Below are 27,010 nucleotides of genomic sequence, written 5' to 3' on the forward strand. Positions count from 1 at the left end.
AACTAGATGGACCTTGGTCTTTTTTCGTCTCACATTTCTTATGTTCTTACTTGATTCAGTGCATTTGCAGAAGGACTTCTCAAAGCGTTTCACAGGATTCACTGTAAAGTCTATGTAAAATCATATGTAAAGTCTATGTAATTTTGTAGGTGTTTTCCACATGAGCCAGCTAGCCTGACTCTTCCATATTAAATGTTCCAATTTTACAATATTGCAATCTTTCACTATTCCTTTTTTTTCCAATCAGCTAATCCAGTTCCTTGTTAGCTCGTTTACAAGAGGGCAAGAGGACTATTTCAGAAAGAGGAGGAATGAATCCAAGAAGCGAAGACTAATCAGAGGCACTCTTCTGGCAGCTTACACAACCTTGGGATGGAGGGACAGAGCGATCGACAGATAGAGAAATAATGTGAGTACCAGAGAAATAATAATAATAATCCTTGCATTTGATATAGTGCTTTTCACATCTTCTTGACATCTCAAAGCGCTTCACAGAATATGCTGTAAAGTGAATTGACTGTATATTTGTGGGCGAAATGTAGCAGCCAAATGTGCACAGCAGCGTCCCACAAACAGTCGTGGATTGAAAATTTTATATTTTTTTGTTATGGAGGGATTATTATTAGGCTCTGTGTGGAGTAAGGAAACTTGCCCAAGGTTTCGCCCTACCTGGAATTCAACCCAGGTGTCTCGCTTGCTAGACGAGCGCTCTAACCACTGAGCTACAGGACTCCACAGCAACCACAGAGAAGGTAGCTAACCAACTCATTTTCATTCCGTGTTCTGAAATGCTTCACCCTTGCTCAGGAGCCAGCCATTGGTTTGGGCGTGACTATGTATATATATATATATTTTATTTTTGTACCTTCAGAAAGCATATTTTTATTTTTGTTGGCAAAGTTTTCTGCTGAAATTTAAGCTGCTTAATGAACACTTCACACTGCAAACATTCTGGTGCCAAGGTATTCACTCATTTAATGATTGGTGAAGTGCATGTGTGAAATGTGAGCACAGCTGTGTGTAGTGAGATGCCTTATGAATCCCCACCTCTCCCACTCCCACACCCATCCCCCAAATGAGCAGGTTTCAATCCAACTAAGAGAGGCAACACAGGCAAGAGGAGGCCTATTGCCTGTGTGTGCAATTATCCCAGATGTGATAATAATATTCTTTGCATGTGCTTACTTGCCTTATAATGTTTAAATGTCTTGAAGCACCCAATAAGTAATTTCTGCCAAGCTAAATGACTGTGCATTTGCAGCAAACGGAATAGCTGATTTGCTGAGCAAAGTTTTGTTGACAGCAACAAAATGAACGTTCACTGGTTGGCCAGGGAAATGGGAGAAACTCCCTGTTCTATTCAGTGCCACATGTTGAGGTTCCAGCATAATGTCTCATCTGAATGATGGCACCTACAACAATGCGCCACTCCTCCAACTATTTCACTGGATCATTAGCCTGGGTTATGATATGAGCTAAATTCCTAATGAGCCCACAGTGAATTGACTCCATATTTTTTGGGTGAAATGCAGCAGTAAATTCCACACTGGAATGTCATGGAATGAGTGACTGAATTATTTAATGTTCAACAACAACAACAAATTCCATTTACACAGCGCCTTTCACATCGGAAGGATGTCCCAATCAGGACAACCAGTAACCCGAGGGGTGGAGGGCAGGAAGGGTGGGGGTACGAGGGTGACCGAAGGCGTGGTCGAAGAATTCAGTCCAACAAGTTCAACTTCTTTTTTCAAACTACAAGCTTGATGAGCCAAATGGCCTTTTCCGTTCCCTGGTTAATTTTTCCTTGCATGTTCTTCCTCAGCTGCACATCATAGCTCACTTCTGCAAAATCTGGAAATATCGCCACCCTTTTTGTAATCCTTTCCACATTCCATGTTTGCTCTCACTAACGTGTCATGTTATGTGTTACAATCACTTCATCAGTCTTGTTCACGGCTCTGCTCATTCGTCTCTGCATTTTATTAGCTTTTAAAATTCTGACCCTAAAGCGTCACCTTTACACATTTAATATTGTGATCAATGTTTATATCCAGATCTTTTTCATGACTCCCTTCACCAAACAATGGTAGCTTTCATTTCACAATTCAGAACCACATCTGTCATTTTGCTTTTCTTTCTTACAATACGTGAAATAATTAATTATTGTGAATAATTGTTGTATATAATTGCAGCAGATACAGCAATGACAAATTATTATTATTTTAAGTATAAATGATTAGATAATACTGTGTGTGCTAATTCTAATTATAATTTATGTCATCTAAGAATTATCACATGTAGTGATCCCAGATAAAGTTATAAAATAGTCCTTGCATTTGAGACAGCGCATTTCACATCAGGAGAACGTTTCACAGCACTTCCCAGAATTTCACTGTGCGGCGATACTTCAGGATGCAATCAAGAACAGCCAATGGTCAGTGCTTTCATATCAACAACAATAATTTAGATTTACATAGCATCCTTCACACGGGGCAGCATCACAGAGTGTTTAACAGTGGCAGAGAGTGACTCTGAGCCTGAGGAAGGGAAGAGATGACTATAGGCACGATCAAAGAGAAAGGTCTTCAGTCGTGATCTAAAAGAGGGGAAGGAATAGGCAATATAGAGGATAGAGGGACAGACTATCAGGATGTCATCGGTGATCAGTAACGTCACACGACTAGTGATGTTGCTGAAAGCACAACCCCATCTGTTTACAAGCAAAACAGCGTTAAAGAAAAGCACATTGTTATACTCTCAGCGCACCAATGCTACCCCGAGGGAAGGGTACAATATAAATGCAAATTGTTGTTGTTGTAGTTGTTGTACACCTATCTTATATTCCATCCCTGGAACGTCACCGACTGTCTAACAGTTTTTTCTCTCTGAGCCTGAACATCCTACACACATTAAATACAAACAGAACTGTCTGGGAACACTCAGTAGGTTAGGCAGCATCTATGGAGAGAGGAAAGTGAGTTAACGTTTCAGGTCGATGACCTTTCGTCATGTCGATGACCTTTAGTTGACAAAAGGTTAACGTTAACTCACGTTCCTCTCTCCATAGATGCTGCCTGACCTACTGACTGTTCCCAGAGCCTTTTGTTTTTATTTCAGATTTCTAGCATCTGCAGTATTTTGCCTTTATCCTATACAGCTTGGTAGGTAATACACATCCTACCTGCTTTGTGCATCCACAGCCAGTTGGAGATTTTAGGCTTCATTTAAGGCACACTCGAAATATGCATCAAACAGTCAACCATTGGCTCAACACTGACAGTTACTCATCAGCTATTCTTTAAATCAAGACGATAAAAATGACAGTCGCTGAAAAAGCTAGTGTGGTTGTGATTTACCAAGTATCACTGCAAACAGTCTGCACTGTACCAGTGAAATCAAGAAGGGCTCCATCATTTATCCATCTATCACAAATGTCCTTCTGTAATGCAGCCTGTCATCCCATTGCTACTTAAACTAATAGCAGCGTTTATAAAATGGAAGCAGAGCATCCTTAAACCTAGGTCGTGCACTGAAGACCGAGGCAGTTGGATTGAAAATAATTGGTATTTTCAGTGTTGATCCTTCCCAATGCTTGTTGCTGATTTCAAACAAGAGAAAAACATCAAACGTATGCCACCCTGTGCCCTGCTGACCAAATCCTAAATCTGTCAGATGTGGCTGCAGGTAATAGATTGGTAATAGCTCTATAAGTAAGTGTAACGGTTTCAAATTTAAAGCGTAACTTTGATGGAAGGAGTCCTACATTTGTAAATGAGTGATGGATGGTATAAGCATATAATATTTCCAACCCATGTTCCATTTCTGATCGCGTATAGTAACTGTACACTGCACACTTACATATTTCTATAAACCTTCAGGTTCCATGGGCTATGTGTTATTTTAAGCCATTTTCAAGATTCGGAATCCAATGGTCCACATGTCCTTGAGTTGTTCCGTTTACCGAGCTGACTTTATTCACTGCACACTTGCACACTTCCATTTACACTGCATAGGTCATTCTGCATCAATAGAGTCTGCTTTACACATCATTCACACGCTGGATCCATTCACATCTTCAAGACTGAGATGGATAGCTATTTGTTAAGTCAGGGTATTAAGGGATATGGGGCAAGGGCCGGTAATTGGAGTTGGAGATACAAATCAGCCATCATCTTATAGAATGCAGAACAGGCTCGAGGGGCTGAATGGCCACCTCGTGTTTCTATGTTTCTATGTGTCTCTATTTCATTCTACAGCTGGCATTGTATCTGCCAGTGAGTTGCGTGTCTTTAGAAATATATCATAGCAGTCTCAGGATATCACATTAGATCAGTGGTGGCCAACCCATGGCCTGTGGGCCGGAAGTGGCCCATGGGGACATCAGGGAAGTCCCCCCCAACCCGGAACATTTGCACAAGTCTAGGTAAGTCTATATCTATATAGATTGGCGGATCACTTTCCGGGGGTATTTAATCCCTAAAAAATATATATTATTAATAATAATTTATCAATCATACCTGTTTGTGGGACACTGCTGTGTGCAATTGATGACAGCGCAGCCACCCTGGCTCATTGGCAGGATCAGGAAGGGCAGACCAGTCATTGGGGGTAGGGAGTCATTCCACTCAACTCGTACTAACCCTGGCAGCCAAAGCCCAAACAGGCAGGATTATCCTAGCTGGACAAGCTTGCCAGACAGTGATATCAATGGCAAGCTATGTGGGTTTTGTTTTAGGAAGCTTTAAGAGACAACATTAAAGATTAAAGAGCGGCAGCATTTTTTTATCGGGAAAATAAAAAAAAATTCAGTCTCAAGCTTTGAATTGTTCTGCTGATAGAAGAAATATATTATGCCGGAGGTATAAGCCTGGCTTTAAAGTCCTTAATAAAATGAGAGCACTATAAGACAGATTTAAAATTCTGATCCAAGGCACCATGTGGTCTTGCTGCCTTTTTTAATTAGTATTTGTTGACTTTCATCCGAATCAAGCCCAGTGCAATCACACGACTTTATATAACAGCAAACCTTTCATTAACCTTCGCTTTATTCTGTGTTTACAGTTGTACACATAGTAACTCCTTTTATCCCGGAGGTTTCACCGTAGTGCACATAAACTTGGATTTTTATGTAAACACCTGTTAAGTGTATATTATTGCTGTGTCTATATATATGTATATATATATATATAACATAACACAGCAGGAGTGTACGCAAGAGGATTTGGTTGTAGAAAGCACTTTGAGCAATAGGTTTCAGTTTCTTGCTCAGACATCTCATTTACATCTTTTAAGCAGACATTTTGCTGCCTTGACAGTCTGGTTGCATACCAGCAATATTTGTTCAGCATCCTCCACACTGTTATGGCTCAATCAATCTCAGGAGCGGTGCATACATGCGTAAGATGATGACAAATCCAAGTTAGCAAAGGATGGTACGCTTGTCCATGACAGTATTTTGCTTCCCAGGACTCTGTACCGGCATCTCCCCAACAAGAGGGCAAGAGGTCTGGTGTTTCTCAACCTCACCATGGGTTGGAGGGAGGGGGTGGGTGGTATCAATATAGCTTAACATGGATATGGGGTGCAGCTGGTTACTACAGGAAAGAGGAAGGGGCAAGCAGGCCACTCGCACTGTAATTGGCTTTTTTGTTTGCGCACGGGCACTTCTAATGTGGACAAATCTCCATGAGAAAACACAAAATAGCACCTGTTGAGACAACTTAACCTTCAGAAAAGGGCAAACTCACTCACGATTGGGCTGTGAGCGTAAATAAGGCGATAGAATCCTCTGTGCATTTCTGGAAGGAGTGTGTGTTTTATTCCAGGCCATAGCCATAGGAAAATAGGAACATAAAAACAGGAGTAGGCCATTCAGCCCCTCAAGCCTGTTCCGCCATTCTATTAGGTCATGGTTGATCTATATTCCTCAACTGCAAATACCCGTCCTTGTCCCTTGATACCCTGACCCAGCAAAAATCTATCCACCTCAGTCTTTGAATGGATCACAACCCTTTGAGGGAGAGAGTTCCAGATTTTTTGGGGGGAGAGAGTTCCAGATTTAGCCATAGGCCTTACAGTGCCCTGAATCCATAGACTGAGGGAATGGGAGTAATGAATAGCACACATTGTCCCCACAGCTTTGATACATCAGTCAGTAGCCTCACTGACAGACTAGTTAATCTTTCAGTGTTGCCTTTTCAAAAGACAAACAGAGTAGATAAATCTAGAGCACAGCCACATCCCCTCCCATAGGAAGTCTCACTGCATGGTCAATTCTTTTGGTCAAAGAAAACAGCAAACTAATTTACAAGGTAAATCATTTTGACTTATCTTAAAGGGTGGCATGATGTTAAGTGACAGTATCACTGGAGCGCAGTAAATGGGGTCTACCAGAAAAAATGTTTTCTTTCTCACCATGTAGAATCAATCGATCAGACAGGATGTACGCGTCTTAATTTAATTTTGCACAATAATTTCAATGATCCCACAGCTGATACTTTATGTTCGACTCGTAAATACCTGAAGTGCGGCTTTAAGCAACTGGGCTCTGGAATTTTCTGTCTATTTACAGAATCGCTAATTGTGCTTCCTCGGCAACATGTCAACAGTAATGTAATGTGCGTTAACCCTTGTGGCATTGGTCAGATGCTTTGAATGATTCCAAAGCACTGGTTGCAAATCTGATGGGCTTTTTAAGAGCCTGGGAGGAGATTGGACTCAAAGCCAGGAGTGAGGCATTGAGACTCATCCTTCACAGCCAAAGTTTTGGGCACTACCCTACACCTCTCTGGAACTCTTTCCCCCACCAAAACAAATGCGGAGTCCCGAGAGCACTCACATTGCAAGCAAGTGAGCCCGAGTTCCATTCCCAGGCAGGGCGAAATTTTAAGCAAGTTTCCTTACTCAACAATCCTCTGTTTACCTAGCAGTAAGTAGGAAACCGTCTTTTAGTCAATTGACGCATTACTCTTCCGGGTAATAATTCCTCCAAAAACAAATAACGACTGTTTGTGGGGACGCTGCTGTGCGCAATTGGCTGCCACGTTTCACCCACAAAACAGTCAATTCGCTTCACAGTACATTCTGTGAGGCGCTTTTCACATCTCAACAACGTAATAAGAGGCTATATCAAATGCAAGGATTATCTATTATTAGTATTATTGTAAAATCCCTTTGCCTTAGTCCTTCTCTCCCAGGCTTCAAAGCCTTATTAAAAACCTTACTCTCTGATCTTGGTCAATATTCTCAAATGCTTCTGCTCCTTACTATTCCTGTCCCCACTGCTTCAGAATTTAGGACAAGCACCATTCCCTTCCTATCACAACATTACATAGAATTACATAGAATATGCAGCACAGAAATAGGACATTCGGACCAACTGGTCTATGCTGGCTTTTATGCTCCACATGAGCCAACATGATCATATTGTGGAAAATAGTTGTTATTTCTTGAAAGAAAATTATCGTTTGCCAACAAATACAGTTGTTACAATTTTCAAAAAATCATGTAAATTATGTGAATTATGTGAATTGATTACCCGATAAGGCACTATATGAAATGCAATTATTATTACTCATAATAATTATTGCATAATAATAATAATTCCCTTATCCACGCACCCAGTTAAAAAGGTACTGGCATTCAGAGTATATCATTCAGAGAATAAATAATAATAACTGAGTCACCCAATCCATAACTGTTTCTGGGATACTACTGTGCGCAATTGGCTGCTGCATTTCGCCCACAAAATACACAGTCACATTACAATATATTCTGTGAAGTGCTTTGAGATGTTGCAATGGCATGATAAGGTGTGCAAAATTATATGCAAAATTATTATTATTATATCAGGGTAACAAGGATGATACAGGAGATTAGAACAAAAGAGAAGAGTATCTGATCTGTTGTAAAACTGAACCTGTCAATATACAGTGAAAATAAATAATAATAATCCTTGCATTTGTTAATGGTACCTTACATATTGACAGATGTCTCAAAGCACTTTGCAGAATTTACTGTCATGTGTGGTGACTGTATTTGTAGGCAAACATGGCAGCCAATTTATACATGGCATGTCTCACAAACAGCCATGAAGCGTATCATTAATTTTATCTGGGGGATTGTCAGCCAGGACACCTGGAAAGAGGAAAACTCCCTTCTCTTTTCAAATAGTTTCACAGGATCTTTAACATCCACTTGAACTAGCAAGGACGGGACTTCGGTTTGACATCTCATCTGAAACAACAACAACAACAACAAGATTCCATTTATAGAGCGCCTTTCACGTCCCAAGGCGCTGGAAGCCAGCATCTTTGACAATGCAGCACCCATTATAGTGTCAGTTTAGGCTGTGTGAGCTCACAGTCCCAATGTGGGGCTTGAACCCACAACTATCTGACTCAAAGCCAAGTGTGATACTGAAATCTACCTGGATGCTCCCCCTTGTGAAGGGCACTATATAAATGAAAGTTGTCTGAGCCAGGCTGACTGGTAAGGTGAGGTGTTAGTTTCAAGGTGTTCTCAGGCACTGTATGAGTGTTCCCTATTGCTGGTTTCACTTTGTTCCTGAGTTTCTTTCTCTATCAGGGTAACCGGAGTGCGGTTGTCAACACTGAGGGACAACCCAGCTGCTGTGATCTCTGCCCCTTCACTCTAACAACTCTACCTCCACAGAAGGGGAGAGTGAGAGTGGAAAGAGAAGAAGAAAAAATAATAAGGGAAAAATGAAGAGGGGGAGTGGGCTGAAGAGCGATTAATCAAGCGATGGATCTTGTAAATACGTCACCGGAGTCTGATGGGGAGAAGAGGTTAGTCGGGTGTCAGGGAAACAGTCGGGGTAATAAAATCATGCAGATTTATCTGTCTAAATTGGAAACTTCATGCTTACACCTGACTAAATCATCAAACTGAAACATTAGATTGCCTCCCACAGAAGATGTATGAAATCCAATCCCATCTTTGTTTAACGGGGGCCAATCGAAGAAACTAATGTATTTTGCAGATGTTGTCAGCAGCATTGATTTCCGCGCTCAGAAATCTTTCCACTGCTCCTTGAAACAGTGTTTTTTAGTCTCCTGTTTAGCTTTCCCTTCTCCCGAAACCCCCTCCCCCCCACCCCCCGCCGCCCCATTGTCTACTTCTTTTAAGCCCCACTGCTCCTTTTTCTAAGAATTAAAGAATTTACTGAGAAATCACAGGGATTAGGTCTGAGGGGGTGTAAGTGACCGTATCAGAAAGAGTCTCCAGCCCTGAGTCCTTTAATCTGGAACACACATGTTATTATTCCACATTAGCCATGGTCTTCATAAATTTGACAAATATTAAACAAACATTGCAGGTGGTCAACAACTGCACTCAGCAGTTGGTTGCAGACTTCCCGAAGCTTGTGTGGTCGAGGCCAGCTCCCTTGTCTTTTCGTCCACTGTGACTGGGCAGGGAAAGCTATCGTAAAGATACAAACAGAGAAAGAGAAAGACACACACATTGACACACAGTTGTACACACACACATGTACCCACACGTAATGCATACATAATAATAATCGTTTAATTTGATATAGCGCCTTATCACGACTTTGAGATGCTTCACAGGAGCGTCTCAATGCGCTTCACAGGATACACTGTAAAGTGTAGTGACTGTGTGATTTGTGGACGAAATGCGGTAGCCAATTGCTGATTACACAGAGAAACACATACATATATACACAAAGTACACGTGTTTTCAGCCACTAACTTCCAAATCTTTTGAACTCTCCCTCAATTCTTCCATCTTGCCGCTCCTTCCCCTCTTTTAGATCCCGATGGAAGACCTCTTGAACCGTGCTTACAATTACTTACTCTTCCCCCCCAATCCCGATTGTTGTTGCACAGATTCAGATAGACACACGTGCACTCAGACACACGCTCTGCCTCCCTTTCTCTCCACACCTTTGAATGTCATATGAATCTGATTAAAAATCGAATTAATCTCCAACCAAAGGTGAACAACGATAATTTCTGTAAGATCAACACAAGCTCTGTTTCGTTCGGAAAAAAAACCCTCTGACAAGCCAACAGACAGCCTGACTATTTAGAGCCTTCTTTTTTTTAAAAAACACAGGGCTCAGCAATTACTCTCCTGTGTCAGCTTTAAGCTGCCAAAGAAGGGAATCAATAAGCTACAACCTCTCTCTTCTACCCCCTCCACCACTCCCTCCTTTGTGCTGTGACCTGGCCCTGACTTCAGATATCGCTCACTATCTTCCTCAATTCAATATGTGCAAAATTTGTTTGCAACAATATTGGCTGACAGGTAAAATCAAATTGGAAGATGAATGGACCTGAAATAGAGGGAGGGGGGAGGAGTGGGGAGAATAGTTTGGAAGAGAAGAGTTGCAGTTACCAGGGGTATTGCACACTAGCAGGAAATGCCTGAAGAAAATACATCTGGATTGTGAGGTGCTATGGATTAATTTACTAAAAAGCACATTCTTTTGCTGTCTAAAAAAAAGTAATATAGATTTGCAACCCTATTATTTCCTTGCGCACGCTCGCTTTTGTCTTCATAACTTTTATTCGTTCAGACAAAATGCAACCGACCCTCTCTGAGGGCTTCCCTCTTTTCCTTGCGAATTTTTTTGCGAAAAAAATATAGGTGATTAAAATTTAGGAATGCCAGTGGATCCCCTCAGGACCGTATTTAACATCTGTAAATCTGCCACTTTTTCTTGCCAAAGTAAACAGCTTCGCATAAGGTTCAGAGGTGAGCAAGCCCTTCTTGTTTCCCCCTAGGTTCAAAGGAATCTGCCTGGGGACTCGCTGATTCAAGCCAAAGCGAGCAAGCAGAGTGTTTCAGCCCCCAGCACGGTGGCCCACACTGCATCTGTGTACACAATGCTCACATCTCCCACACAAATACAAAAAAATTCTCATTAAAAATTATTGCTGTGTCAACATGCGTGTGTGGGTGTGAGGGGGGGAGGGGGGGGTTGGAGGACGGGTGTGTGTTGGTGAGGGCAGGGGGAAGTCCTGGTCTGCAAAAGCCATTGCTATCGAGGCTGCTACTTTAAGCAGAGAAGGAATGCAAAGGCTGAAGTCATCTGCTGCAAGATTTTGAAAGCTCTCTCTGTCTCTTTTTCTCTCTCTCCTGTCACTCACTCTTATATAGCAGATCTTCCAACTGTTTAAGCTCACCCACCCACCCTTCCCACTCCCTCACGCAATCTGTCCAAGTTTCTCAGTTACCCAGTCAATGAACTTCCTCTGTCAGTAAAGCACACATTCCCTGTCTAGTAAGAGATAGCCTGGTGGTTTTTTTCTTCTTCTTCTGCGTAGAATTCTTCCATTGAAATCTCTTTGGATCATGTTCCACTCCGTATGTATGTCAATTTCACGAAGGAGGAGGGGAATGCAGTGACTAGTTCTCTGACCGATTAAGCAAAATTGGTTTGAAATTATGATGATGATATAATTAATAATAATAATCGTTGCATTTGATACAGCGCTTTATCACGTCATTGAGATGTCTCAAAGCGATTCACAGAATATACTGTAAAGTGAATGGACTGTATATTTTGTGGGCGAAACGTGGCAGCCAATTGCGCACAGCAGCGTCCCCACAAACAGATGTGGATTGAGTGACCAAATCATTATTTATTTATTTAATTTTGAAGGGATTATTACCCCTGGAAAGCGATCCGCCAATCGACTAACAACCGGGTTCCTACTGACTACTAAGTAAACAGAGGCGTGTGGAGTAAGGAAACTTGACCAACATTTCACTCGGTCCGGGAATTGAACCCGGGTCCTCTCCCTTGCAAGGTGAGTGCTCTAACCAATATGCCACGGGACTCCATGATACCATATATCGCTTATCCTCCTCCGCATTAGTGAAATAATACACAATACAGTGTACGTTTTGTGAAAAAAGGTTAACACGGGGAACAATCCATTTTGCTCAAAACTACAAGCCCTCAGACGATCACATGATGTAGGTTTTGCTAAAAGTTTAATGAAGCAATTAAATTATTCACTGGGTTTTGGGGATGCAATTTGTGGGATGTTAAACGTAGCCAGAAATGATGACTAATTGAGACACAATTATCAATCATCTAGATAAAAAAAGAAAAATTGCTCATTCACCTCATGGATGTTTGCGGGACATCATTGCGTACAAATTGCAGCGTTCACCTATGAATTATACAGCCACTACACTTTACAGTGAAATCCTGTGAAGTGCTTTGAGACATTTCAGTGAGGTGAGGAGGCACTGTATGAAATACAAGGAATATTTATTTACTTAGATACTTTACAACCTCATTAATGACATGGAACTGGAATCAGATAGCTTCATAAAACAGATTTGGTTCTCTTTGTTCAATTATTACAGGGGTGATAGCTGGATTACACACAGGAATCTGCAGCGAGGGAGATGTCAGGGAACTCGACTCTGTCAAAGGGGTGTGGGGTGAAATTGTAACAGGTGATGCGATAATCAGTACCAGTTATAGTGATATGCTGATTATCACCACTCACTTATAATCATTACATCCTATGCTATAGATTTTTCCCTCTTTTCCCCTGCACTTTCCGTCACTTCATTAACTCTTCAAAAATCTCTCTGGCTTTCTATTTTTTTAAAACTTTATGCTATGTTGTGGTTATTCTGGGGAAGCAAAATCCTAAATAAAAGGGAAAAAAAGCATTTAAAGAGCAAAGTAGAACAAACATGCAGGGTTGGAAAGCTATGCTGTGCCGAGTCTTTGCTACTGAATCACACATTACAAATGGCAAAATACTGCAGATGCTGGAAATCTGGTAGAAACGCAGAAGTCGCCGGGAACACACAGCAGGTCAGGCAGCATCTATGGAGAGAAAAAACTGAGTTAACGTTTCAAGTCGATGGCTTTTGGTCAACGAACTCATTTTCCTCTCTCCATAGATGCCTGACCTGCACGTTGCCAGCGACTTCTGTGTTTATCACTTGTTACAAATGCCTGGCTCCACTGAGAAAGAGCTGTGGTGGGGAATCTAGTCCGTACGTAGCACTTTGAGTTGAATGAAACATCACTTAAGATGCTGATGTCAATTTAGCAATATCACAATGCTGATGCAAGCCAGTTGGTAGAGACTCGGTACAGAGAGGAGCACTTCATCATGTTACCCTGTACACAGTGGAACTGACTGTTATTCACCTTCCTCCTTTCACTCAAAATTACAGGGCTTAGAATCCTATAGTTGTAATAATAATAATCCTTGCATTTGATATAGCGCTGCATCACTTCATTGAGATGTCTCAAAGCGCTTCACAGAATATACCGTAAAGTGAATTGACTGTATATTTTGTGGGCGAATTATCATTTACAGCACAGAAGAACCCATTCGGTCCACCGAGTTTGCAAAAGCTCTCAGAACAAGCTGCTCGTTCAAACCCACTGCCCTGCCTCATCCCTAATACCCCTCCACCTTATGAGAACTCAATTCTTTTCAAATCCAATTAGAGTCACAGTAGAAAAAGTAAGTATATTTACCGCTGTCGGGTCATATCAATTTCAAGTGTATTATATCAAATACTCTTGGTGTAAGTTTGTATGGCTTTTGTATACATATACAATATACCATGTACATATATTGCAAAGCAGTCCTGTAGCTCTTTGGTTAGAGCACTCACCTCGCAAGCAAGAGACTTGGGTTCAATTCCCGGCAGGATGAAATGTTGGACAAGTTTCCTTACTCCACACGCCTCTGTTTACGCAGCAGTAAGTAGAAAGTCGATTGGCGGATCACTTTTCCGGGTGTAATAATTTCTTCAAAAAAATAAAAATGAATTGATCATTTCAACCCGCGACTGTCCGTGGGACACTGCTGTGTGCTATTGACTGCTGTGTTTTTCCCCAAAAAATATACAGTCAATTCACTTTACAATATATTCTGTGAAGTGCTTTGAGACGTCTCGAAGTCCAGAATCCAGGATTATTTTGTTACCCAGAGGGTAATTAACAAATGAAACATGTTTCCGAGAAGGGTGGTCGAGGCCAGGGAACTCGATTCAATAAAAATAATCCTCCATTTTCAAAAGCACCTCACGAAGCATTGTATCATTTTCTTTTTAATAAAAATCATTAGTAAATAGCAAGGCAACATAACTAAATGTAAAGCTCCCTTCACCAAGGCATCTATTAATATTTCAGCCAGTAAATATTAATTGAGTGTTCAGTAAAATATAAAAAACAAGAAAAACAGATCCAAGTTAGGACTTACAGACGTGCCAGCATTAACACTTCAACATTCAGACTCAATGAGCTGAATGACCATCTCCTGTGCTGAACCTTTCTGTGCTTCAATGATTGCATGCAAATATTGAAGACAGAAGAAAGAACTCTGAGCCTAGAGCAATGCAACAGACTCTCCATATAAATGTTACAGTTTATACTTAATAATAATCCTTCCATTTAATACAGCTCTGTATTGCCTCGCGAACATGTCTCTAAACACTTCACGGGATTCACTGTAAAGTGTAGTGACTGCATATTGTTTAGGCAGTCAATTTGTGCACAGTAATGTCCCACAAACAGCCATGGGCAGACTGGACCTTGGTTTTACATTTCATCTGAAGGATGGCACCTCCAACAATGCAGCATACCCCCAGCACCACTTTGGAGTGTCAGCCTAGACTGCAAGCTCAAAGTCCTGGTATGGGGCTTGAACCCACAACCTTCTGCCTCAACAGCTGGAGTGCTACCAACTGAGCCAGGCTGACACCAGTTTAGTCACCAAGATAGTAAAAAAACAAGAAAAGTCTCCCCTGAACTTGGTTTCTTGCAAGATTACAATAATAACTAATACACTTTACTAAAACATCTTTTGCTTATTTGAATTTTCTCTGAAAGCTACTTTTCCAGCTGCTTATTTCAACTCTGTTATTCCATTAATCCGTTTCTCTCTTTTTTCATTAAAAAAAATCATTAAAACATTCATTCAACTACATCTGGTTTACACACTTTGCACTCACAGAATGCCACACAGATGCAAACTGAATGCGGGACCACATATCAAATGTAATTCTGTTCAATAGCCCCATTTGAAGTGAGTTAACCTCACCGGAGCTTTCCCTGGAGTATTACAAATACTGGAGTACAGTAATGTTTCACAGTCCCTGGGGAAAGGTGGCAGACAGCAAAGTAAATATTCCAGATCATCTTTCCAGACGACTCCTTAAAACTTTCTGTTAATGGAGCTCCATGTTCCTCAGAAAGAACTTGCAGATGGAATTTGTTTTTGAGACAGTTATGAAACGAGCCTCGAGAGACCATTGGAAAAAGGGATATGTGCAGCTTTGGTGCACACAAGAGCAACAACACAAATTCAATGTCAAACGCCTTATTTATAGTTAATGCTGAAAGGGTCTTGAAGAAATATTGGACGGTCGACTATATATTGCTTCAGAGGTATCCTAAAGTTAAAGGCGTCCCTCAGCGATAGTTTCCAATCCCCCTCCCCCAAAAAGGTTGAGGGGCCCAATTGTATCCCACAATGTGTTCTGAGTCTGAATAAGGTTTTTTTTTAAACTAGTGCGAATTATGAATTATCATCCTTCTGCTCCCCACCCCCACCCCCCACCCCCCCCCCACCTCCCAATGATTCAGGCACAAAAGTAAAAATTTGCATTTTTACAGCACCTTATCATAATGACCATCTCAAAGCGCTTCACAAGTAATCATTGTCAACCCTGCGGTCTGTTTGTGTCGGGAATCGTGCCATTTCCATTTCCCCACACTCGTCTAGTCTCAGTTTGCATGCAGTGCAATCTGGGTCTGAAACGTAGGCTTTCTAATGGGATTGCTTAAAAAGAAATCAAGTACTTTTTTTTTTAGCCCCCAAGCAGAAAAAATAATGTATCTGAGCATTAATTCTATTCCACATATGCCTGGGGGACAAAAAACTTTTCTAGTTATTTCAGGCAGGTTAAAAAAAATCTCAAACAAGCTGTGCAGCCAAGTTCGAAATAAACTACACAATCAGCTCCTTTTTACAAGTCTCTTTCGAACTTCCTTCAGTTCTAATCATTTTCTAAACTCCTGACCCCATACCTATCAACCTGGAGCTTGCTCAATGATTGACAGCTTTTACCCCCAGGACCATCTCCCTCTGCTGGATACATGTGTCATCACACAATGTAGTGCTGAAACCCCGCAGAGGTTACAGCGAGGCCTACTTCGAGGCCAAGTCGTAGTCTAGTCGCAGTCATTTTGTCCAACTTTAGGCGATTGTGCAGAACGGGTAAAATTCTTACATTCGCCCTGAATTTGGAAGCCGGTTCTTTCCTTCAAGCTGCAGAAAAAGGGCTTCCAAAGTTAAGGCATCTGCACAATTTGTTCACAATCGTACATTTTTAGCCAAAATAGTCATACAGGCTGAGGCTGGGTGGGGCACAGATTTGGCTCACGCTCTGTTTTGGTGGTGCATCCATCGTACACTAATTGCTAAAATCTTTTTGTCAAATCCTAGCATTTCATACAGCTCCACCATCATGTTGTTTCACCATCTCAAAGTGCTTATGTGTGTAATGTTGTGCCCAATAACAGGAAAATACCCAAATGCTTAAGGCAAACACAGCCAAATTCTTCCCACATAAGTCAAATGTTACTGCTGACAGCCAGTCTCGATTACATAGAAAGTGATAGCTGGACAAATGGGCAGGGATGCCTTTACATGCCTTTGAAAGGAATGTGGGAAGGCTGGCTCTCATTGGCATGACAATATAAAATTAGGAGCTAGCCTCGTTAACGTGGTGAAAGGCATTTGCAAAGCAAACTACCAATGATACCGAAGGTCCTCCTTTGCAAGTGCTTCTCTCTGTAGCCACGCAGATCCGAGGAGTGTACAAGGCCCTTCTGCGAGTTGGGAAGTCAGTCTGCTCATGTGATAGTCCAGGAAACAGTACATACCGCTCGCTGGTAAATGAAGATGATTATACTCACGTCTTATTATTCCAAGGCCAGTGTTCCCACATCCTGATCAGACATCTGACGTGGAGCAATTGTTCTGTTTGTCCAGAAGATTTTCATGTGTACAAACAAGAGCAAGCTCCCAGTGAGAAAAGTGCAGACACTGTCTCTGTGCTTTTCATTCCTAAAAACACTTTTTTTTATGTATTGGACTGAAATTGGCAGCACTTTGGTGTTCCACTACCACATATGAACACTTTATGAAATGCCTCTAATTGCACCCTGATATCTATTAACGTGGAGTCTTGTAGCATACTGGTTAGAGCACTCGCCTTGCAACCAAGAGGACCTGGGTTCGATTTCAAGGCAGGGCAAAACCTTAGGCAAGTTTCCTCACTCCACAACTCTGTTTACCTAGCAGTACATAGGAACGCGGGTGTTAGTCGATTGGCAGATCGCTTTTCCAGGAATAATATTCCCCAAAATAATAATAATTTGGTCACTCAACAACTGTTCATGGGATGCTGCTATGCACAATTGGCTGTTGTATTTCGGCCACAAAATATAGTCAATTCACTTTACAGTATATTCTGTGAAGCGCTTTGAGCCGTCTCTATGGTGTGTAAACCCGCTATATCAAATATCAAATGCAAGGATTATTATTACTATTTCCATTATGGTGTAGAGACTGCGGTAGGAAAAGGTCAAGTAGCCAGGTCCAAATCACGTCTTTACTCTGGAAACAGCAAATTGTTACATTGTGAGTATTGGTTACAAGAGGTTTATGTAAAAATAGTGCTCATTTTCTGGACCTGCAGCATTGGGTGGATCTCAATGCACATCTAGGACAGAGAAGAGTTACTGTAGACAGCTGGAGCCTGCAAGCAAATGGCATTTCAGTGAAACTGAGTAAAGGCACATCACTCATAGTGGTGCAGTAATGGGAGGTCAAAGGTCACATGTACAGAAGACTGATGGAAGGCAAAATCGCTCACTGCACAAATGGTTCAGCTAAAGTGTTGGGGAAGGGATCTTGACGTTTCAGTTATTGCAACCGTTCTAAGGTTTTATCAGGACGGGAATATTTCTGGGAGGAATGTGAACGTTTGCTATTATAGGGCACTGTAGATGTCTGTTGAATTCAGTGGGTCAATATTTTTATTATAAAACCTAAATAAGCAGAGAGACCCACTCCATCAGATTAAAGGGGATGTAAGCTTGCTTTCCGAGATTGGTATGACTTGAACCCCGCTGTTATTTTATCACTGCAACATGTTTATTTCTGTTAATCTCATGTTCCAAGAATGCTGGCATGTGTCATTACTCGCTTATTTATTTGAACATTTCTAACGCAAGACAGTGTTAGTTGATTTAGTGGATTTACTTGTCTTTGAAAATTGAGATCTTTTTTGGATTTGGGATATATTGCTCAAATTTAAGGGTCACAGGCTGTCCTTTGGAGCTGGAGTAATTACAAGAACCATGCCAATGAAGAAGGCTCTTTGGCTCACTAGATCTCATCCATGCACAATGCCCACCGTCTCCCATCTCCCATTGGAGTCCTGTAGTGTAATGATTAGCACACTCGCCTCGCAAGCGAGAGGACTCGGGTTAGATTCCCAGGCATGGTGAAACCTTAGGCAAGTTTCCTTACTCCACACGCCTCTGTTTATCTTGCAGTACGTAAGTTGTTAGTCAATTCTGGATCACTTTCCGGGGATAATAATAAATGTGGTCACTTAACCCATGACTGTTGGTGGGACATCATTGTGTGCAATTGGCTGCCACGCTTGCCCACAAAATACCCAGTTAATCCACTTTACAGGATATTCTGTGAAGCATTTTGAGATGTCCCAACGATGTGATATGGCGCTATATCAAACGTAATGTTATTATACAAAACGCAATATACTGCAGTTGCTGGAAATCTGAAACACAAACAGAAGTTGCTGGGAACATGCAGCAGGTCAGGCAGTTGCTCTTTTCTTCGACATAACTTTTGTTCTTCCCTTTTACCCTGCTCACCTTATTTGCTATCTGTTTCCCTTCTTGTGTTTGACCCTATTTTCTCCTTTGTCTTCCTTGTCTTGCCTCGTCCCTCTCTGTTAGTCCTTAAAAGCCTCTTCTTCCCAACATGCCCCAGTTCTGACGAAGGGTCATGGACCCGAAACATTGACTCACTTTCCTTTCTTCGTAGATGCTGCCTGACCTGCTGAGTAAACCCAGTGACTTCTGTTTACGTGTAAGGATTATTATTATTATTTTGATTAGTTGTTTCTGCAATGAGTCCAACTTTTCGGTTCAGCCACCCTTCCTGGTAACCAGGTGTTGATTATTTCCAACTGCAAAACTTGAGAGGACTTGTTTCCCGGGGGAAAGAGGGGATCCTTTTGCTTTCTGGGCATAAAAATGTGGTTGCTGAATCAACGATTATTTGTGAGACACTCCTGTGCACAATTGGCTGCCATGTTTCACCCACAATATAAAGTAATTGTAAAGACACACTTTCCAATTCATTTTTTAAAGCACTTCGAGACAGCTCAACGTTGTGATAGGCGTTATATCAAATAGAAGGACTATTATTATAATAAGGAAACTGAACAATTCATGGGAAGGCCACTTTGATACAATCTACATTCATAGGGGTATTACCACCACACAGAATGAATTAGTTGACATATTTTCGAATACCGGAAGGAGTCCCTATTTGTTTACTCCTCTACCATTTGCGATGGAATCCCATTTTAGAAACTGCCACACGCGAGCCACCCTGTCGTGCCTGTGTAATGAATTCTAACCCATGGCTCAGCTCTCATTACCCATAAAGTAAATCATTGCCGATTTGATACACAAAACTGCACTTTGAAGCTAGCTGCATTCCACTGACAGGAGAAAGTCCTTCATGTCTATTCTCTAACTGCCGGGGTGAATGTGGTGAGGGCAAGGCAGGGCTGTAGTTGGCAGCCTGCTATTCATATTGTGTTGTTTCAGTGAACAGTGCCCCAGCATGTAAAGTCATGCCCAGTCCATCTGCTCAAGAGATAGTTGTTTGACTGTCATCCGTCATGCTTTCATTATTGCCTCAAGTCCACCTCATGCAGCGATAATGGAGTGCAATATTCTGGGGCCCAGGAAGAAAAAATCTACAAATGCTTCTTCTGTTTAGTTCAACAGCTGCTTTTATTTTTACAAGTAATCACTCCAATGCAGATATTTCTGGTGTGCCGTTCATTTTAATATCTTCAGCTCCTGAAAACAAAAATGGTCCTGAATAACTGTGTGGGGGAGGCAATAATTGTATATAAAACAAAAGTATTTTTTTAAAAAGTATCTTAACATACAAAAATTAAATAAAAGTGGAAAGCAACAAAAGTAAACTGAATCCCTGCATTTTCTTTTGGAAACAAAAACTGGTGTTACTGCCTTGTTGGTTAACAAAACATCTCAAGAGGCATAAAAACTCTCATGGTCTTAGACTCAGAACCATTATCATAGAATAAGGATTGTACAGAGTGACGTTGAGTGTTGAGTGACGTCCCTGTTTGAGAGAAACAGTGCACGAAGCTCATTATTGCTCCAGTAAAACTGATCTGTGTAAATCGTATAATCGCCTAAATCGTACATCTGCCTAAGTCCCGTTCAGGATTATATTTTATGCAAGTTTGACATAACTCAGACTTTTGATAAGTCATATTAAAAGTATGGTACCAACTGATATGACTTATGTGAGGTTTACTGTATCCAGGAAACAAAGATACCTGTATATGCTCAGGAGGATCCCAGTGTACTGTGTAGGCATTTGCTTTAGAAGAAGCCCACCTCGCTGGTCGTTCTCTTCCTTTTCAATGTCATGAAATCTGCTGCCCTCTCCATGCAGCACGTTATGAAGTTTACAGTGTTTGCTGCAGTTCACTGTAGTTTCCATTCATATTCTACCCAATGGTGCCACAGCTGTGCTCATTGTATGTGGGTGGGAGTCTCAGCATCAGCCTCCCACAATCATTCACATTAACATAAATCCTTTTGCATTTATTGTGCATCTGTCTCTGCTAACCTTTTTTAAAAAATATTCATCTCTAATGAAAGTAACAAGGCCTAAAATTCTACCCAATTTCGGCCAGTTAAGATCGCCCACAGTTACCTACAACAATATACCATCTCCACACATGACACTAAATACTATAAAGTGTTTTGAGACATTTTGACATAACAAGGCTTTATATCAAATGGAAGGATTATTATTGTTAATAATGAGTGTTCTACCTCAAAGGCATCAGAGAGCAGCCCAATCCTGTCATCCTCTGACCTATTTATTTCTCTAGTTCATAGAGCGAAAGACAAACATAGGGATCTAAACTGCTGCACTAACTTTTAAGTCAGTCCCAGGCTCCTGGCCTCAACCGCCCTTCCTGGCCACCTGTTCTAATTGTTAATTACTATCCAGGTAAATAAAACTTCCTGATTTCTATCCTGAAGTTGCCCGTTGCAACAACAAGAAGATTACATTTGTATAGCGCCTTTCACGTCGGGAGGATGTCCCAAGGTGCTGGACAGTGTACAGCATTTCAGACCCGAGCTGGGGTCAGGGTGGGGAGAAAGAGGGGAGGGGAGGGGAAGGGGGGGTGACCGCTGGCATGGTCGAAGAGGAGGGTTTTGAGACAGGACATGAAGCAGGCTAAGGAGGGGTCAAGGCGGAGTGATTGGGGGATGGAGTTCCAGAGGTTGGGGGCAGAGTAGCTGAAGGCTCTCCCGCTAATGGTGGGGCGGGTGGAGCAGGCCGGAGCCAGCTGAGCGGAGGGAGCGGGTGGGTTGGTAGGGGGTTAGGAGGTCACAGAGATAGGATGGGGCGACGGCATGGAGGACTTTGTAGGTGAGGATCAGAATTTTGAACTGGATCCTCTGAAGGATAGGGAACCAATGGAGTCGGGCGAGAATGGGGGAGATGGGATCACGGAATTTAGAGTTGCAACTCTAAACCTACATTCTTGGTGCATCCACTGCCTTCGACTATCTTGATGCATCCACAAATATTGTTCTGGGTTTATGTTTTCATTCCAATTTACCATTCTATAAGACCTCCTCTGAAAGGCCTTTTCACAACCTGAGGAGAGAACTGGAGGGGAGCCCATCAAGAAGTAAACATGTTGGTGGAATCCTGTAGCATATTGGTTAGAGCACTCACCTCGCAGGCAAGAGGACCGGGTTCGATTCCCGAGCAGGGCGAAACGTTAGTCAAGTTTCCTTACTCCACACGCCTCTGTCTACCTTGTAGGAACCTGGTTGTTAGTCGATTGGCGGATCACCTTTCCAGGGATAATAATCTCTTCAAAAAATAATAATAATCTGGTCGCTCAATCCATATCTGTTTGTGGGACACTGCTGTTCACTTTGCAATATATTCTGTGAGGCACTTTGAGATGTCTAGAAGATGTAATAGCGCTATATCAAATGCAAGGATTATTATTTTGTACTTACCAAATGAAACGGAAATCACAAGTTTATCTCAGTCTCCCACAAAGTTTCAATGTCTCCAAAGAAATGTCATCAAAGGAGTTGATGCTGGTAACATGGAAATCAGCTTTTATCTTTCGTGGCCTTTATTGAAACAAGTTCTCCGTATTCATTTTGTCCAGAAACAGTTTTTTAAGGGCTGGAGCAGTTTAACCATTTGATCACCAGAGTGATTCTTTTTACATACACTAAAAGAATTAACATTCAGACATTCAGAGCACTGGAGAGAAATCACATATTTTTTCTTGTTGAACAAGATTTGGCCTGCTCAACCCCCTTAACCGAATTAGACTGAATACTTCCACTTGGGAACGGGCCTTCAGCCTCTCAGCCCCCAGGCTCTGGAACTCTATCCCCCAGTGCCTTCGCCTTGCTTCTTCCCTTTCCTCCTTCAAGGCCGGTCTCAAAACCTTTCTCTTTGACCGTGCCTTCAGCTCCCCTCTCGACTCTCTTCCCCCTCCTCGCTCCCTCCCTTCCCTCCCCTCACCCTGACCATTTCCCCGCTCCTCGCTCCCTCCCTTCCCTCCCCTCACCTGACCATTTCCCCCCTCCTCGCTCCCTCCCTTCCCTGCCCTCACCCTGACCATTTCCCCCCTGCTCGGGTCATGACCCAACTGTGCAGCGCCTTGGGACGTCCTCCTGACGTGAAAGGCGCTTTATAAATGGAATCTTGTTGTTGTTGTTGTTGTGATAATTGTCACCACAAGCGAGCCCCAGCCCCCCAAAAACCTTTCCTAGGCCCCAAATTGTCACAGGGCAATGCGGACCTGAACCTGTCTTCACAATCACTCGAGTAAGCCAGGTGACCGGATCAAAATCACATTCCTAGGGCTTTTGCGATGCTTTGTTTTAATTAACAACAACAACAACAACAAGATTCCATTTATAAAGTGCCTTTCACGTCAGGAGGACGTCCCAAGGCGCTGCACAGTTGGGTCATGACCCGAGCAGGGGGGAAATGGTCAGGGTGAGGAGAGGGAAGGGAGGGAGCGAGGAGGGGGAAGAGAGTCGAGAGGGGAGCTGAAGGCACGGTCAAAGAGAAAGGTTTTGAGACCGACCTTGAAGGAGGAAAGGGAGGAAGCGGCGAAGGCACTGGGGGATAGAGTTCCAGACCCTGGGGGCTGAGAGGCTGAAGGCCCGACCACCGATGGTAGGGCGGTTGGGGCGGGGGACGTGGAGCAGACCGGAGCCAGAGGAACGGAGGGTACGGGCAGGTAGGTAGCAATTAAACAGCAATGGTTCCTGGTCTGCATTTATTTTAAGTCAACTGCTATCACCTGCCACTGCGGGGGTGGGAGCAGTGGATGGCACAGTGGGAAGATCTACAGGAGATGCCCAGCACATGTCCAGCCACAGCAAGTGCCCAGCCTCACTTTGCAGACCAATGTGGGGTATAAACACCCCCATCACGGACTGGTTGACCTGAGTGACCTGTTTCCATGTCTTTGTAAATCTTTGGTAATAATCCCTTCAAAACATCATAATAAAGTCACTCAATCCACGACTGTTTATGGGACATTGCTGTGCGCAATTGGCTGCCACGTTTCACCCACAAAACACACATTCCCTACACTTTCCAGTGTACACTTTACTGAGAAGCACTGTGAAACATCTCGTAGATGTGATAAGGTGCAATGTCAAATGCAAGGATTATTATTATTATTATCTTTGTAGAATTGGAAGATTCCAGAAGGCGAAACAACGCAAAGCCAAGATTACGATTCCAGGCTCTTCGGTGAATGATTTTCTTTACATTTCTAATGCAATTGATTAGGAAAAGTTGTGTTGTTAATGTTGCTGACTTAAAGGTGCTTTGAAATGTCAGACCTATTTGTTAAAGTGTTTCTGCAGTCAACCTGATGCCGTTCCCTGAGTTTCTAAGGAGATAAACCGAAAGTATAGCGTTTGTGTATCTGCCTGTCCAGGTTTGTGAATATTACTCAAAAGTAGTTTGACACTTACTTTTAGCAAGAATTGTTAGTGCTGGAACCTTTGTAACCCAATGATAACATCAAGCAATTCCAGATCAGGTATAGAGCAAATCTCCCTCTATTGTAGCCCATCAATGTCATTGAAATATAAAGGACAATACTATGTGAGAGCCATGAAAAGCATATTCAGCTCACCAAGTGGAGCACAATGGCGGACCTGTTTTTGCTCATTTAATCCTCTAAACCTTTAGCTGCCACCTCAGATGAGCAACTACATAATATTCCCAGTTTCATATTCAGCCTTCGTTTAAATTTTTCCGAGTGCGCTCTAAAGGGCATGTCAATGTGGGGTCAGATTATACTGGTTCTGAAGACCTGTGCTCACTGTGACCTGGACTGTGACCTTATGTTCTTTTACTTATAAATGTATTTTACAGTCAACAGAATGGAGATTACAAATCCATCCACCTGGGCTAGACTGCGCATCACGCTTAGACCCAGAGGTGAAATAATAATTATAGTAATAATCCTATCAAATAATAATTTGATATAGCGCCTTATCACATCCTTGAGACATCTCAAAGGGCTTTACAGCATACTGTAACGTGAGTTGACTGTATATTTTGTGGGCGAAACGTAGCAGCCAATCATCCAGCAACCGGGTTCCTACTTACTGTTAGGTAAACAAAGGCGTGTGGAGTAAGGAAAATTGCCTAACGTTTCATTCCGCCTGGGAATCGGACCCGGATCCTCTCGCTTGTGAGGCGAGTGCTCTAACCACTATCCAGTACAGGACTCCACTAAGGAATAGTACATTCACGTCCTGGCCTCACTCAGTCTTCCTGCTGTTCCGTAGGTTGATTGAACTTTCATCCGTACTTCTTGGGATCAGAATGCGATGGAACGTGATGAAAAATACTGTTATGTTCGGATTCCCACAAGCTTCAGAAATGTTCACATACATCTCAGGCCCTTGTGAGAAGCCAGATTATCTCCCGTCTCACTCTGATCAAGCGTCTCTTTCACAAACTAACACTTCCTTCCCTTTTTTCCAGCTAGACTCCATTCATCACTTCTCTATAATGCTCAGTGACAGAACAGTTCTGGTTTGTGAGGAACTAAAAACACACCTACAACATAAATGTTTTCTTTCCCTTGGAACACTTCTATTTAAAGTTGTCCCTTAACAGACAAAGTTGTAATCGTGATGATAAATTTCCATTACTTAAACAAATTCCCCTATGAGAAAAAAAACTTCCTAATCTTCCATCAGGCCAGCATTTAAGTTAGGAATAACACAGTGAATGTTATGCTTCTTTGGGAAGTGAGTTTTCAGTTTTAAAGGTGCACATTTTCACACTATTCTGCCAGCGTTCTATCCAAATAAATACAGCAATTAAAATACATGTACTCTGATGGAGTGGGAATGTTGTGCTTGGACAATCAAAGCGAGAGGTCCACCTTGACACGTGTTGGCAAAAGAGTGCTCGTTCGATCGTACTATTACAATTTAAGATAAACAACTTGTCAGAGTATAAATCATCAACAGGGTATTGAGAGTATGTTCCCATGAACAGCACACATGTGCAACAGAAATAATTTAAAGGGGAGGTGGGAGAGGGAAAGACTCAGTCTTAATTAAAATGCAATTTGACTTATTGTGGGGCTGTTTAATGATATTGGCACCAAAAACTGTATTGGTGACCACCTGGGATTTTTGAAGCCTGTGGTGTAGCCACATTGGCTTCTTCATGTGTGGCAAAGTAATAATTGTGGACAGGAATTTCCTGTTGGAAACACATCCTCTGTTGTTCATACACAGTGCGTGTGCCATAAATAATTGTATGTGTGCTGAAAGGGACCAAATATGCATCAGATGTGACGCGATCGAAATGTTTCTGCTTTGCTCTTTTTTTTAGTCCCTGGAAATGATTCACTAATGTCTCGATTTTTGGGGAAATGTGTTCTTAGAAGTCCCCAAAAAGCAATAAAGAGGAAAAAAACACAGATTTCCTCATTTGAAACGAGGATGGAGACCAATAGAACATGAAGTGCACAAGCAGAACAAGTTGAATTGAATTTCTAAACGCTGTAAAATAAAATATTTTGAAAGCGATCAGGCGAGTCCGAGAAACAGATTGAGAGACGTTATACTGGGAGGAGAGAACAAGAAAGAAAACACCGAGTTAAGACACAGGAAGATGCATTGCATTGTATTTTATCTATGGTTACACTCTAACATGGCTTATTCACCAAACGCCTCATGAAAGCGCAGTTGGAATATCTTTCAACACTTGAAAGAAAAATAACTATTCTGGAGTATATGATCCATTCTCTTACAAGAAACTCAGTCACAGCACTTTACACTAAATTCTGTGAAGGGTTTTGAGAAGTCCTCCTGATGTGAAAGGCCCTGTATCAAATTCAAGCATTATTATTGCTATCGTCCAGTTCTATACTGTTCAGGAAGAGAACAAATATTTAAATATATTAAGACATTTATACAATTACAAACTAGCAATCTGGAAGCCTGGTTTGCAGAATTCAGGCTAATCCGACAGCTCTTGACCATTCTTTGATGGCATTTCGTTATTAAGTGAATGGAAATCACACTTTTCCACGGGTTTACACTCTGCAAATA

Source organism: Callorhinchus milii, unplaced genomic scaffold, assembly GCF_018977255.1.
Source record: "Callorhinchus milii isolate IMCB2004 unplaced genomic scaffold, IMCB_Cmil_1.0 Scaffold5, whole genome shotgun sequence".
Classification (NCBI taxonomy): Eukaryota; Metazoa; Chordata; class Chondrichthyes; order Chimaeriformes; family Callorhinchidae; genus Callorhinchus; species Callorhinchus milii.